The sequence below is a fragment of the Phyllostomus hastatus genome, unplaced genomic scaffold, assembly GCF_019186645.2.
Source record: "Phyllostomus hastatus isolate PE091 unplaced genomic scaffold, TTU_PhHast_1.1 phas_contig_38, whole genome shotgun sequence".
NCBI lineage: Eukaryota > Metazoa > Chordata > Mammalia > Chiroptera > Phyllostomidae > Phyllostomus > Phyllostomus hastatus.
In genome coordinates, this window is record NW_025333869.1 from 10060856 (window position 1) to 10073528 (window position 12673).

Here is a 12673-nt window from a genome sequence, read left to right on the forward strand (position 1 = left end):
GTGTCCAATTGCCATCACTCTGGTGTCCAGTGATAGTTTGTGAGGGTCCCAACAGTGCTGACAGTCCTCCATCTGAGTCTGTCTTCACTTGTGCCTGGACATCCTTTCACAAACCAGCAGCCTGAACTGACATCAGGAGTCCTGTCCATCAATAGGCATATTTAGAGGAGGACTTAGGAGCAGCCTTGTAGCTGCAGGCCCAGCACAGCAGCATCACTACCAGCCCTAACTCTGCCTCCCCTTTCAGCCACCCTGTCTCATATCCTGGCACAGGCTCTCTCCACTGTCCCTCTCCAGCTTCACTGACAGTGCAGGCTAGGGTTAGGGAAGGTCTGTGCGGCATGCAGGTCCACAGATGCAGCACACTTGCCCTTGGGTATGAATAACAAGACAGTAGTTCCCATTCCATAAATCTCACATGGGTCTGGCCTGTGCTGGGACTTTCTACAAACTCTCTCAATCTCACAAGTGACCACTTATTTCCTCTTACAGATGGGGGAATGGAGGTTCAGAGACATTGAGTAGGTTTGCTCAGGGCTGCAGATCCTGGAGATAAGAGAAAAGCAATGGGGAGATAGAACAGGTCTCCTGCCTCTGCATCTGTACCCCAGACTCTCAGTGGACCCTGGAAGTACCCTCTCAGCCATCTGAGTATCTAGATTGTGTACTCCTCATGCAACCCTTGTCGCATCACTGAGACCTGCAGTGAGGGCAGGTTTGATACTTCAGAGGATTTTTTACTTTCTTGTCAGGGCTGAGACACAAAGTGTCTGATCAGGTTCAGTGGTGGGGTCTAAGGGCAAGGGCTCCATGGTGGCTCTGGTTGCCCCACCCCCCTGGCCTCCTAGCTCCATGGGGCCCCACTGTGGGTGGACCACACTAATAAGGGAAGTATTTTGACAAAGTAATAGGTGGAGATGCCTGGTGTTGTTGACTGGGTGGAGGCTACCAAGGCCTACCACAACCTTCTTGCATGTGTACTTTCTGCAGAGAAAGAAGTCAACCGCCTCTCCAGCTGCCCCACCTCTATCAACTGTTGCTCCAGCTACTACACTGACTGCCCCTCCCCATACCCAGCCTCCTGCTCCACAACCTGTCCCACCACCTCCAAGGCCTCCAACACCACCACCTACCAAGCCACCTGTCCCACCACCTCCAAGGCCTCCAACACCACCACCCACCAAGCCACCTGTCCCACCACCTCCAAGGCCTCCAACACCACCACCCACCAAGCCACCTGTCCCACCACCTCCAAGGCCTTCAACAACACCACCTGCCAAGCCAACAGTCCCACCACCTCGTAGGCTCCCAGCCCCACCACGTGCCCAACCACCTGCCCTGCCATCTCCCACAATGCCATCCCCACAGTTCACACCCATTATCAACAATCTTTACTTCATTGCACTCATCCCAGCCCTGCTCATGTTCCCATTGTTGATCTGGTGCATCTGGTGCTGCAAGAGGGTGAGTAACTACTGTCCACACAGCCCTGTGAACACTCCAAGGCCACAGCATGCATGCCTACTTCGTGAACCCGCCTGTGGGTAGGTTTCCATCAGCTCCAATTTTGTCACATGAGCAGAAAGAGGGACAGACTGTCTTACATTCCTGAGCACACCTGGGCTTCTAAGGAGCCACCTGCCTCATGCTTCCCCAGGGATATGGCCTATGTGCTGCTTGGCCCCTGGGGAAAAGCAACCTCAGGACCTGTGAGACAAGCCTGGGTCTCAGCTCATCTCTAGTGCCTTTGTCATGACTAAAGACCAGGAAGTGCTGAGACCCATGCTGGGCACAGAGGGACAGAAGTAAAGTGGCCACCAACCTTGCAAGATCTAACAGACTGTTATCTGGTCTGGTGCTGGTATGAGGGCATATGAAGGGAAACAATATCAACTTTAAAATTTATGACAAATGCCCGGTGAAACCAGAGCAACAGCAAAAGATAGAGTTTGGCCCCAGGGAGGGATTGAGGCAGAGGCACTGCCTAGCTCAGATTGCAAGGACACAGGCCAGAGGGTGGGATTGAAGACAGTGGAAAGCAGAGGCATGAAAATATGGAGCAAACCAGCAAGAGGCAAGCAGGTCTGATCTGTAGAGCAGGGTAGGCAGGCAGAGAAACCTTTGGGTGGTGGAGGGACTGTTATCTCTGGGGGCTGGGAGGCAAGGGAAGGCTACAGGGGGAGGGAGAGGTGGTGCAGGGAGGAGGGGTGTGGGCTAGTGCTCTGTCTTCAAATGATGGTGAGCAGCTGATGAAATCCACCAGGTGTGAGGCCTGTACCAGGGACCAGGCTCCTTAGACTGACTGTCTTGCTGTGGATCCCAGAGGGTGCTTTCAATTCTCCCCTCATAACTGAGGTTTTGGAAAGTGAACCCTCTTGGCCACAGACATCCAGATAGTGGCACCCAGATGGACACCCCAAAGCCCATGTTCTGTCCAGATGCTGATAGCAGGGCCCCTCTATCAACGTGGCCTGCCAGCACCCTCCATGCCCCTTCCAGCTGTACTTGTGTCTCTTTTAACATTCTAGACTATCAAGAAGTCACCACCAGTGCAAGATCAAAAAAAGGTAAGTCATGGTTTGGTCCTAATGTCAGCAAGCCTGATGCACACACTGACCTTGATCAAGAGGCCTCCTGTAACTTGGGGCCATTTCCTCTCCCCACCCCACCATCTCCACCCACCTGAGCAGAGAGCTGGAGGAACAAGAGGGTGACATAGGGGCATGAAGGGGCCAAGGAGGACCTGGAACTCACCAAATGTCACCCAGACAACCTTTCTGGCTCCCAACACAGCCTGATCCAAAGACCTAGTTCCCCCTCCAGGCTCTGGTGTACATTCAACTCCATTTCCTTGGTCTTCTCCTTGTCTCCTGCCAGGAAAAGGGCTTGGCTGGGGTGGCCTGTGGTGACCAGAGGGCTGAGGAGGGTGGAAGGAGTCTGACCTGGCACTGAGCTGTGAGGGAGGCCCAGCCTAGGTGAGCACAGAGACTGAGGGTCAGGTGACAAGGTTGGGGCTAACTTAGGGTGAGGGCCCAAACCAGGGTTCGCAGTTGTAGCTGGTGCACGGTGTCCGAGAAACAGAGGCAACATGGGTCTGGGATCTGGGGGGAAACTGGCCTTATAGTCTGTGTTGGCCCCTGTGCTGGCTGCTGTGTGAGCTGGGGAGGCTAAATCAGTCAAAATCAAGTGAATACAGCCCCATCACCTGCCAATGCTCACACCCTGACAGCCTCCATTACATTACACAGCTCAAGACCAGGCTTTTCCAACAAGGGCAGCCTCAGTGACACCAAGAGGACCAGAATGAATTTGCTAGTCTTTCTGGAAAGAGCAGTATTTGCAAAACCAAAAGGACTTCTCTTCTGATTCAGAGTGCCCATGGAGGGCACTCTCTTATGGGGCAGGGTGCTATTCATTTGTCCTTGACTTCCCCCACAAACATTTGCTGAGATTCCAAAAGCTGAGACGTATGGGAAAAACAGAAAGTTTGTGTCTGCACCCAGAGCTGCCAAACCAGGAAGATGTGTTTTCTCTTTCTAGAAGCCAAAGACGTGTCACATGCAGACATGCCCAACAGTGATTGTCCCTTGTCATGGGTGCCAAGAAGACAGGATACAAAGGGTGGAGGTGAGAAGGGTCCTTAGGGAGGGAACTGTGATCCTAAGGCTAGGATGTGGGAGGAAGGGGCTTCAGGTTTATGCCACAGAGGCCTGGACCCCAGAGGTTTGGCTTATGTGAGATGAAATGTAAGGGCACTGGGCTTTCATCACTTGGATCCTTACCCCACATTCTCCCCCTTGGTTTAGGGGTATTGGGGGCTGACTCACAGCCAGCCAGTCTCTGGTTCTCACAGAGGTTGTCATCAACCCACCAGTGGCCTGGGCTTCTTTGGCCAGTAGATAGATAAGTGAACACAAACTGCATCATAAATAAACCAGCATAGTCGGGGCGGGGGGGTAGTTATTAGACAAGTTCCTACCACCATTGAAACTACCCAGAAATGCCCATGGCTCTACTGCTCTCACAGAAATCCTTTCAGCAGAGTGAGGGAGGAGCTCACTGCATTGTCCTTGTTACTCTCTGAGATGGGGCACTAAGGGCCCCACAGAATAGGGGCCAGAAGGAAATGTCCATCACCCAAGGAGTGTGATAGTCCATCCTGGTGAGGGAGGGTCCAGCCTGGCAGGGGGCATGAAGTAACATGGATAGAGAGGGCCAGGTCCAGATGACTAGTTTGAGAAAGAAAGATCACTCAGTCTCTGCCTGGCCTTGCCCTTCTCTTCCCACAGCTCTACCTTTGTTCCTATCAGGTAAATTGGTTCCTCCTTGATTTTACAAGAGCAGCTAGAGAGCCAGCCCTGCCTCATCCCTGACAGTCAGTGTGGGGGCACAGAGAATCCAAAACATGCTGCCAGAGGGAGGAAACCACCTGCCAGGATCTTGTACTACTGGCTCACAGGGCCCAACCCCAACCCGCCAGGACCTAGAGGGTCAGAACTGCAGGGTTCTACAGCCATGGTGCCCACACAGTGTGTCTAGGGGCACTTTCTGGTCTTCTTTTCTTCCTTCCTCTTCTCCACAGTCCATCCTCCACCCACAGTATCAGGAACGTGCCCATGAGCAGAGCATGGGTCCCCCTCCCTGCCTTCCCCTCATGTGCCCCTCAAGTACCTGCCCTCTTTCCTCTTGCTCCAACTCCTGCCTAGGTCCCCCATACTGACATATTTTGCTCCCTCAGGACCTCTCCTGGCCTCCTCTTATCTCCTCCAACATTGGAACCTTTCCTCTAAAAGGAGCACCTGACTTCTACACCAAAAATTCTGATTTGTTCCACATCTTAAAAAGTCTGTGACCCAGAGTAACCTACCCACCCCTGCCCACTGCCACCAAACACACAAGCTGCTTGGTCCCTGCACCAGGTTAAAGCTGCACTTATGTCTCAGCAAGTTCCTGGGACATAGTCCTCGGGAGCCATAGAGAGCCACAGGGAACTGTCTCCTCTGGAGGAAGTGTCCGTGCCTAGGGCTTCCTTACAGTCACATCTGCTTTTCAGGGCAAACTGGACACCTTGTGTGACTTTGTCCAAAACTGCAACCAAGTGTCACTAATGTGGCATCAGCCCAGGGACAAGGTAAGCAGGGGCATAGGGATGTCCCCCATGGGCTAGGGGCCTTGCTTTTTACCCTTGACAGTTGTTCTCTGGGACTGTGGGTCACAGAACCCTATCTGGCATCTGACAAGGAGGATGCTCAAGATGTGGAGAAATGGGGGCTCAGGAGCCTCCCTACCATGCTGATGCTGGACATGGCATCCATGCATTTTCTTGCATTGTTATCTCAAGGGTGTCAGGAAACTCTTACCTAGAGCACTACTTCAAATTTGCCAACTCAAATAAAGGAAGGCAAGACAGCAATTTCTATTGGCCTCCCAGTCCATCGCCCGTCCCCACCAACCACTGACCCTAATGATCTGCTGGCTCCACCACTTCCATGGAGGTGTTTCTAGGTTGGTCACTCAGGTTCCAGGGGTGGTAGTGAGCATGATGTCACTTTCCACCCCACACACAACCACAGTGTTGTCTGACCAACACTGACTAGTTTTACCAAGTAGTAAATATTCACTTCTTGAGTCATTGCCTGTGACTCAGGAAGAAGCCAAATTGTTACATTTTCCTCCTGAGAATTTAGTCATAATGATGGCTAATTTTTATTGGTCCTCTGATGGGCCAGCAGGTAGCCTAAGAACTTTACATTTACTATTTCACTATTTTAATCCTGATAGTACAGGTAGGTATTAATATTTTTTTCAGTTTTACCATGGGGGAATTGATGCACAGAGAGGCCGAGTGACTTGTCTTAGGTCACAAAAGCTGGGAGTGGCAGAGCTGGACTTGAGCCACAAGGCCTGGCACCACCCTTCTCATTGCTCTGCCTCCTTTGGGTCAGCACTCCTGGTCTCTTGAGTTTACCCCAAGAGAAGAGCAGAAGTCTGCCCTACTCAGCCCCAGGGCCCAATGAGAGTAGTGCTCCTGCCTTACCTGGTCTTTTCCATGCTCAGACCCTTTGCTCAGATAGGCGAGGGAGCCTGGAGGATGTTCTATCCCCAGAGTCTGTAATGAGGTCTGCCTGGCCACATTCAGGTGACACTGGCTCTCAGTGGATGGACAAGTGGGCATTTAAAAATTTGTCAGTACATTCTTCTCCATTTCTAAGAGGTGTTGGGTGCTGTAGCCTCCACAGCCTGTAACACATCAGAGGGTGCCCCAACTGCCCTTGTTTTAGGAGCCTGTAGCCCAATATAAGCTCCGTGGAGAGGCCTTATCATTTCAGCACACTCTCACCTGGAAAGGATGACAATGTTCAAGCTGTGGGGGCTGTAGGGCTTCCATCATTCTTGCTTAACCAGCTCCCATTCCAGCGGGGAGCTGACCAGTTCCAGAAAAGAAATTCCAGAGTCAGGACCCTGGAGCTGCCTCATGAAGGCAGAACAGACTTCTGAGGCCTGACCAAGTCCCCAGGAAGTAGCCCTGGATGGAGTCCAGCACTCATGGAGAGGAAGGCCATCATAAAAGTTCACACTGTGGTCCTAATGGATTCTGACTCTAGCCCCCTTGAAGCAAGAAGACCACAGCCTTCTGGTGCTCATTCTAATGAGTTCTCATGATGTCCTCTCTCTCTTCTCTTCCTTATAGGGAAAGTGCCTCAGCCTAACACCAGTGAAACCCCACTGCACACAAACGCCCTGTGGCCCAAAGATCTGCCTTACAGCCAGCCAGGAGTGCTCCCCCCTCAACAGCTGCTGCTCATTGGGCCAAAACTCCCCACAAATATGGTCTCAACCTCCCCCAAGAATGTTGCCACTGATCCCTCCCCCTACCCAGGCACTCCGCAGAACTACCTTGTCACTTCCACCTCCATAGCCCAACCTCTAGAGAACCAAAACCACCAGAATATTATAAGCCCTTTGTGTACTGAATTGGACACACACTGAGTCCAATACTGAACATTGAGACTTGGTTCAAAGTCCAAAGGAGTTGTATTTTGTGGCTTATTAGCATGAAAGTTGGTTACCTGGTGAGCGTTGCTCTCTGTGTAAGATGTACCTACACTGCTCCTGCAGGATAAAACACCCACATATCCTGTGAATACAGACCCATGACCCACAGCCTAGTCTTCATCTCTCACATGAACTGGGACACCTGGATTTTCCTCACATTCTTCTCTTTGATAAAATCCCAAACCATTTTTAAAATACAAATGCTGGCTTTTAGTAAGTCTCTTGGGCAAGTTGCTTAAACCACCTGTGTTTTACTTTTCTAATTGAAAAGATGGGGATAATGGTGTCTTCTTTACAGGTAGCCATGAAGCTGATGGTAAGTGCTGCAAAGTGCTCAGCACGCGGCCAAGCCCCTGGTAGACACTCAGGTTCCAGTAGCCAATGTCTCTTCTACCCCACCTCTCAGCCCAAGGAGGAGGGGAATATGAGTTCACAGATATCCACAGTATTTTGAAAATTCAGGGTCATCAAAGTAGAGACCATGCCTATTTTTTTTTACCTTTACAAAGCAAGGTGTTGGCACACATGATCATTCTCAGTAAGAAGGGCATTGACCACACACAGATTCATATCCTTGGTCCACCACCCATGAAATCTCCTAGAAACCATTAGAAAAGGCCTTTGCACCTACCAGTCCTTAAGAAATATTATTTTGCCTTCCACACCCTTAATATTTCTCATGATATGAAGGAAATCAAAGATACCTACTTGCCTGAGTTAAAATCTGCTTCTCCTCTGAGAAAGCTGGACCACCCAATACTTCAGATCCCTTTTCATTGAATCTTTGCCAACTTCATCAAGTTTTTTTTCCACACTAATATTTGAAGGCTATCCATGGACAAGACTTCATTTGGAAAATCCTAGACCACAGACCATAGGAGTGTGGATGAAGTAACCTGCTGAACCACAGAATCAGAGAAGGGCCATAATAAAGGGTAGGAGGAATGGCTATACTCTGACCATATAACCTCTTCCACAAGCCATCATGGTTCTGCATAAAGAACCCCTACCATGGTCTAGGGTTTTTTCTGTTGAAAAGACAGAGCCCAGGGTGGACATTCAGCTCCCCCCAGCATTAGAGAATGCTTCTCAGGAGGCCTATGAGGTCTCTCCTGACTGGGATCATATGAGAAAGCTGTAGAGCTTGATAGTGGAATTTTATTGGGATAGGGAAAGCAGGCAGGTCTTCTAGCAAGCAGAGCTGAGATATTGTCAGACCTTGTCCTCCTCTCACTGGTCCCTCTGGTCCCTGAGTAGAGATCCAGCCAGTGATTCTGCATATCTGCAGAGCGAAGCCACTGATTTTGTCTGGCGAGAGAGCTTACTGGGTGATTCTTCCTGGTTCTGGTCCCAACCAATAAGCAACACAAGCCTCAGAGCCTCATTATATACCTTCACTCAGGCATAAAAGCAAATTTCTGTCCCTATCTACTGGTGAATATACCCCCAGTTTTCCTTAACCTGAATGCCTAACTAGAACACCTGGTGAGCCACATAGCTCATCCTAGTGCCCTGTGTACAGTGGCACCCATGCAGAGGACTAAGCCAGCAAATCCTTCATCAGCAGAGCCTAGGCAGTGGCCCTGTATGACCAAGGAACTTAGTGAACAGTTATGCCTCTTTTAGGTTCCTGGCCAATGAAATACGATAGCTTTTGAGTCTGGCTTGCTGCCTTGTCTGAGTAGAAAAATGGTTACATGGCTCTACTTACCACTAACTAGAGTCCTAGGAAGCATCACCAAACAATCAAGACAACTACAGACGCCATTCTACAGACACATGTGGGTATGGAACCAAGAAAGCAGTGGTATCTAAATCTTCCCATCCAGTGACACCCACTACCTCAGACCTCAGGAAATGGCCTCACCCAAATAGAGACTCCAACATCAAGCATTTATTACATAAGTAAACAGTGTGTTGTCCAGAGCCCCTACCTTTGCTGACTATTGAAGGACTTTCTTCCAAAACAAACCTGTAATTTAGAAAGAAGAGATAATCAAATACATGTATATCAACAAAAAAAATTCAGGTATCACAAGAATCAAGTAAACATAACAGGAACAAAGGACAGTGATAAATTTCCATAACTGAACCTAAAGTAATGGTTATCTATGAACTTTCTCATGAAGAAATCAGAATAGAGGTCCTGAAGAATTAACCACAAGAGCACAGATGCATAACTAAGCAATGTTAAGAAAACAATGCATGAACAAATTGAGAACATTAACAGATATAGAAGCCTTCAAAAAGGTGGATGCAAACCAGACTTAAAGAATGCAGTGACTGTAGTGAAGATTACAATAGAGAACTTCTACAGTGAATCAGGCAAGTAGAAGAGTGAACCAAAAGACTGATCATTTAAAGTTATCCTGTCAGAGAAAAAAAAAGTGAGTGAAGAAAGACTGAATTAATAAACAGCATGAATAGAAGTAATATATGAATTGTAAAACTCTCACCATGAGAGTGGAAAGAAAATGGAAAATTATTTTGAACCAATTAGAATTGAGAACTTACCAAAGATGGAGAAAGAAAAGATATCCAGATTCATGAGCCTCAAAGGGCCTCAAAAAACTGGCACCTATAAGTTCTACATTGAGACACATTATAAGCAATCAAAATGAATATTTCGAAAGCATCAAGAGAAAAGCAAGGCATCACATAAAGGACAGCTTCATAAGATAAATGTTACAAGAGAACCTTTGAAGGTCAGGAGACAGAGTGATTATATTTTAAATATTTTTTTAAAAATGTGGAGAGAGGGAAGATACATCAAAGTAGGTGGGAGCTGGGCACACAAGTTTGAGCACCCATCTAGGACACTTAGCTGTCTTTCTGAAGCCAACAGAATCCCAGCCGATGTGAAGTTTGGAAGCCAAAGTGAGCAGAGGATGCTTTAAAATGGGTGGTAAGGAGGTGTTATACGCAGATGGGGAAAGTGCCTGGCATGGTGCCTTAGGCAGTGGCTTCCCCTGTGGACAACACTGGACTTCCTAGGAGGGCCAGGTCCATGATAACAGCTTAGTGACTCCCTCCCCTCCCAAGATGAGAAAAACGCAGTCCTGCCCTAAGCGGCTTGAGCTTGTAAAGTCATTGGGGTGGAAACAAAAGGCACAGATGGCTCGCAGGGACACAGCAGGTAGCTGTTTACCCAAGCCAGGGCGGTGGTCGCTGGCCCATGGGGTACAGTGCCAGAAAGTGATCAAGACACTAGCCACACCTGGAGCTGAGAGAAGAGGAGGGCTGCAAGTACCTGAGATAGACTCTGGACTTGCCTCACAGATTGATCAAAGGGGTACAAAGAGAGATGCTTTATATACATGCGAAGGTGCAAAATGGAGAACGCAGGTCACACAGCACTCCAAGGGTGTGGGGTGGAAACTGGAAACTGAACACCTATGATTATTGCAGCCCAGAGTGATCCTACTTCCAAGCAAAAGCACCACAGCATAAAAACGGAACCCAATCCCCACTGCCTGCACGAGCCGCAAGGATCTGCAAAACCGCCAGGCACTTTTTTTGAAGCTACCAGCAGGGGGTGCTCTTTTTTTCCTTTCCTTTTATCTTTCTTTTTTTATTCAAGAGTAACACAGCAAGTCCTGGAACTGAGAGAAAACCAGAGACAGATCCAGAAGTCAGAGGGCAAAACCAACACCTGAGATAAAGTTCACCTTGCCCTTAATTAGAACTTGAATTTTTTAAATTTAATTTCCCTTTCTTCCTTTCATTTATATAGGTCATTGTTATTTGTTTTTTTCTGTTTGTTTTGTTGTAGCTTGTTTTTCTCTATGTTACATTGTATCTTCTTTCACTTCACTCATATTCCAAATAACGCACTATTCTTGGCCTTTTAGTTTGTATTTTTTTATTCAGGTTATATATTTTCTATCATATTATTATTATTACAAAGACCACACAGCACCCCTCCCTGGTCTTAATCCATTTCACCATCTTCCTAAACTTCATTACTGTTGTGGTAAACTTATTTGCTCTCACACTATGCTGACTTCCTATCCCTTACTCTCAGTATTTCTCCTCCATATAACCTCACATAAGTGCTCCTCCTTTTTAAGTCAGCCCACATTCTTCTCCCCTCTGATGAGAGTCTTGTTTCTTTTCCTCCTTATATCAAGAGTGGCTAGTTAGGTGAAATACCATGGTTATTGTTGTATTGCTCCAAAAGAATTCATGGTTATTCACTATTTGTTGGCTCTTTAAACCTCCTATAAAACTCTCCCCCTGCCTTACTCCATTTGCCTTCCCTTGTCCCTGATCAATGAAAGGAGGAATCTAATTTCTTTTTTTTATTTGTTTTGTTCCTCCCTCTCTCCACCTGTGCTTTACACTTTACTCTTATTAGTTTTCTTCTCCTATCTTCTTAAAATCATTTACTTTATGATACACATCTCATATTCAATTTTCACTTTAGTACAATATTCTTATTCCCATTACATCTTTTTTCTTTTTTTATTTTAATTGTTGTTCAAGTACAGTTTTCTATCTTTTACTCCCATCCCAGCCCACCCCCCTAGCACTCCCCACCTCCCTCTCCACCTCTCTCCCATTTCCACCCCTGCCCTAGATAATGTCCATATGTCCTTTATACTTGTTCCTGTAAACCCTTCCCCTTTTCCCCTGAAATTCCCTCCCCTCTCCCCTCTGGTCACTGTCAGCCTGTTCTCTATTTCAGTGTCTTTGGTTATATTTTGCTTGTTTTTTTGTTTTGTTGTTTAGGTTCTTGTTAAAGGTGAGATCATACGGTATTTGTCTTTCACCGCCTGGCTTATTTCACTTAGCATAATGCTCTCCAGTTCGATTCATGCTGTCACAAAGGGTAGGAGCTCCTTTCTTTCTGCTGTGTAGTACTATGTTGTATATATGTACCATACTTTTTTGATCAATTCATTTACTGAAGGGCACTTAGGCTGCTTCTAGCACTTGGCTATTATGAATTGTGCTGCTATGAACATTGGGGTGCATAGATTCTTTTGGATTGGTGTTTCAGGGTTCTTAGGATATAATCATGGCAGTAGAATTGCTGGGTCAAAAGGCAGATCCATTTTTAGTTTTCTGAGAAAATTCCATACTGTTTTCCATAGTGGTTGTACCAGTCTGCAATTCCACCAATAGTTCACTAGGGTCCCCTTTCCTCCACAACCTGTCCAACACTTATTGTTTGTTGCTTTGGTTATGATTACCATTCTGACTGGTGTGAATTGGTATCTCACTGTGGTTTTAATTTGCATCTCTCTGATAGCTAGCGATACTGAGCATCTTTTCATGTGTCTCTGGATCCTCTGTATGTCCTCCTTGGAGAAGTGTCTGTTGAAGTCCTTTGCCCATTTTTTAATTGGGTTACTTATCTTCTTAGAGTGGAGTCGTGTAAGTTCTTTATATATTTTGGAGATTAAACCCTTGTCTGAGGTATCATTTGCAAATATGTTTTCTCATACAGTTGGTTCTCTTTTTATTTCAATAGTTTTCTTTAGCCATGCAGAAGCTTTTTATTTTGATGAGATCCCATTTGTTTATTCTTTCCTGTATGTCCCTTGCTCTAGGGGACATATCAGTAAAAAAGTTTCTGTGTGAAATATCTGAGATTTTCCTACCTACATTCTCC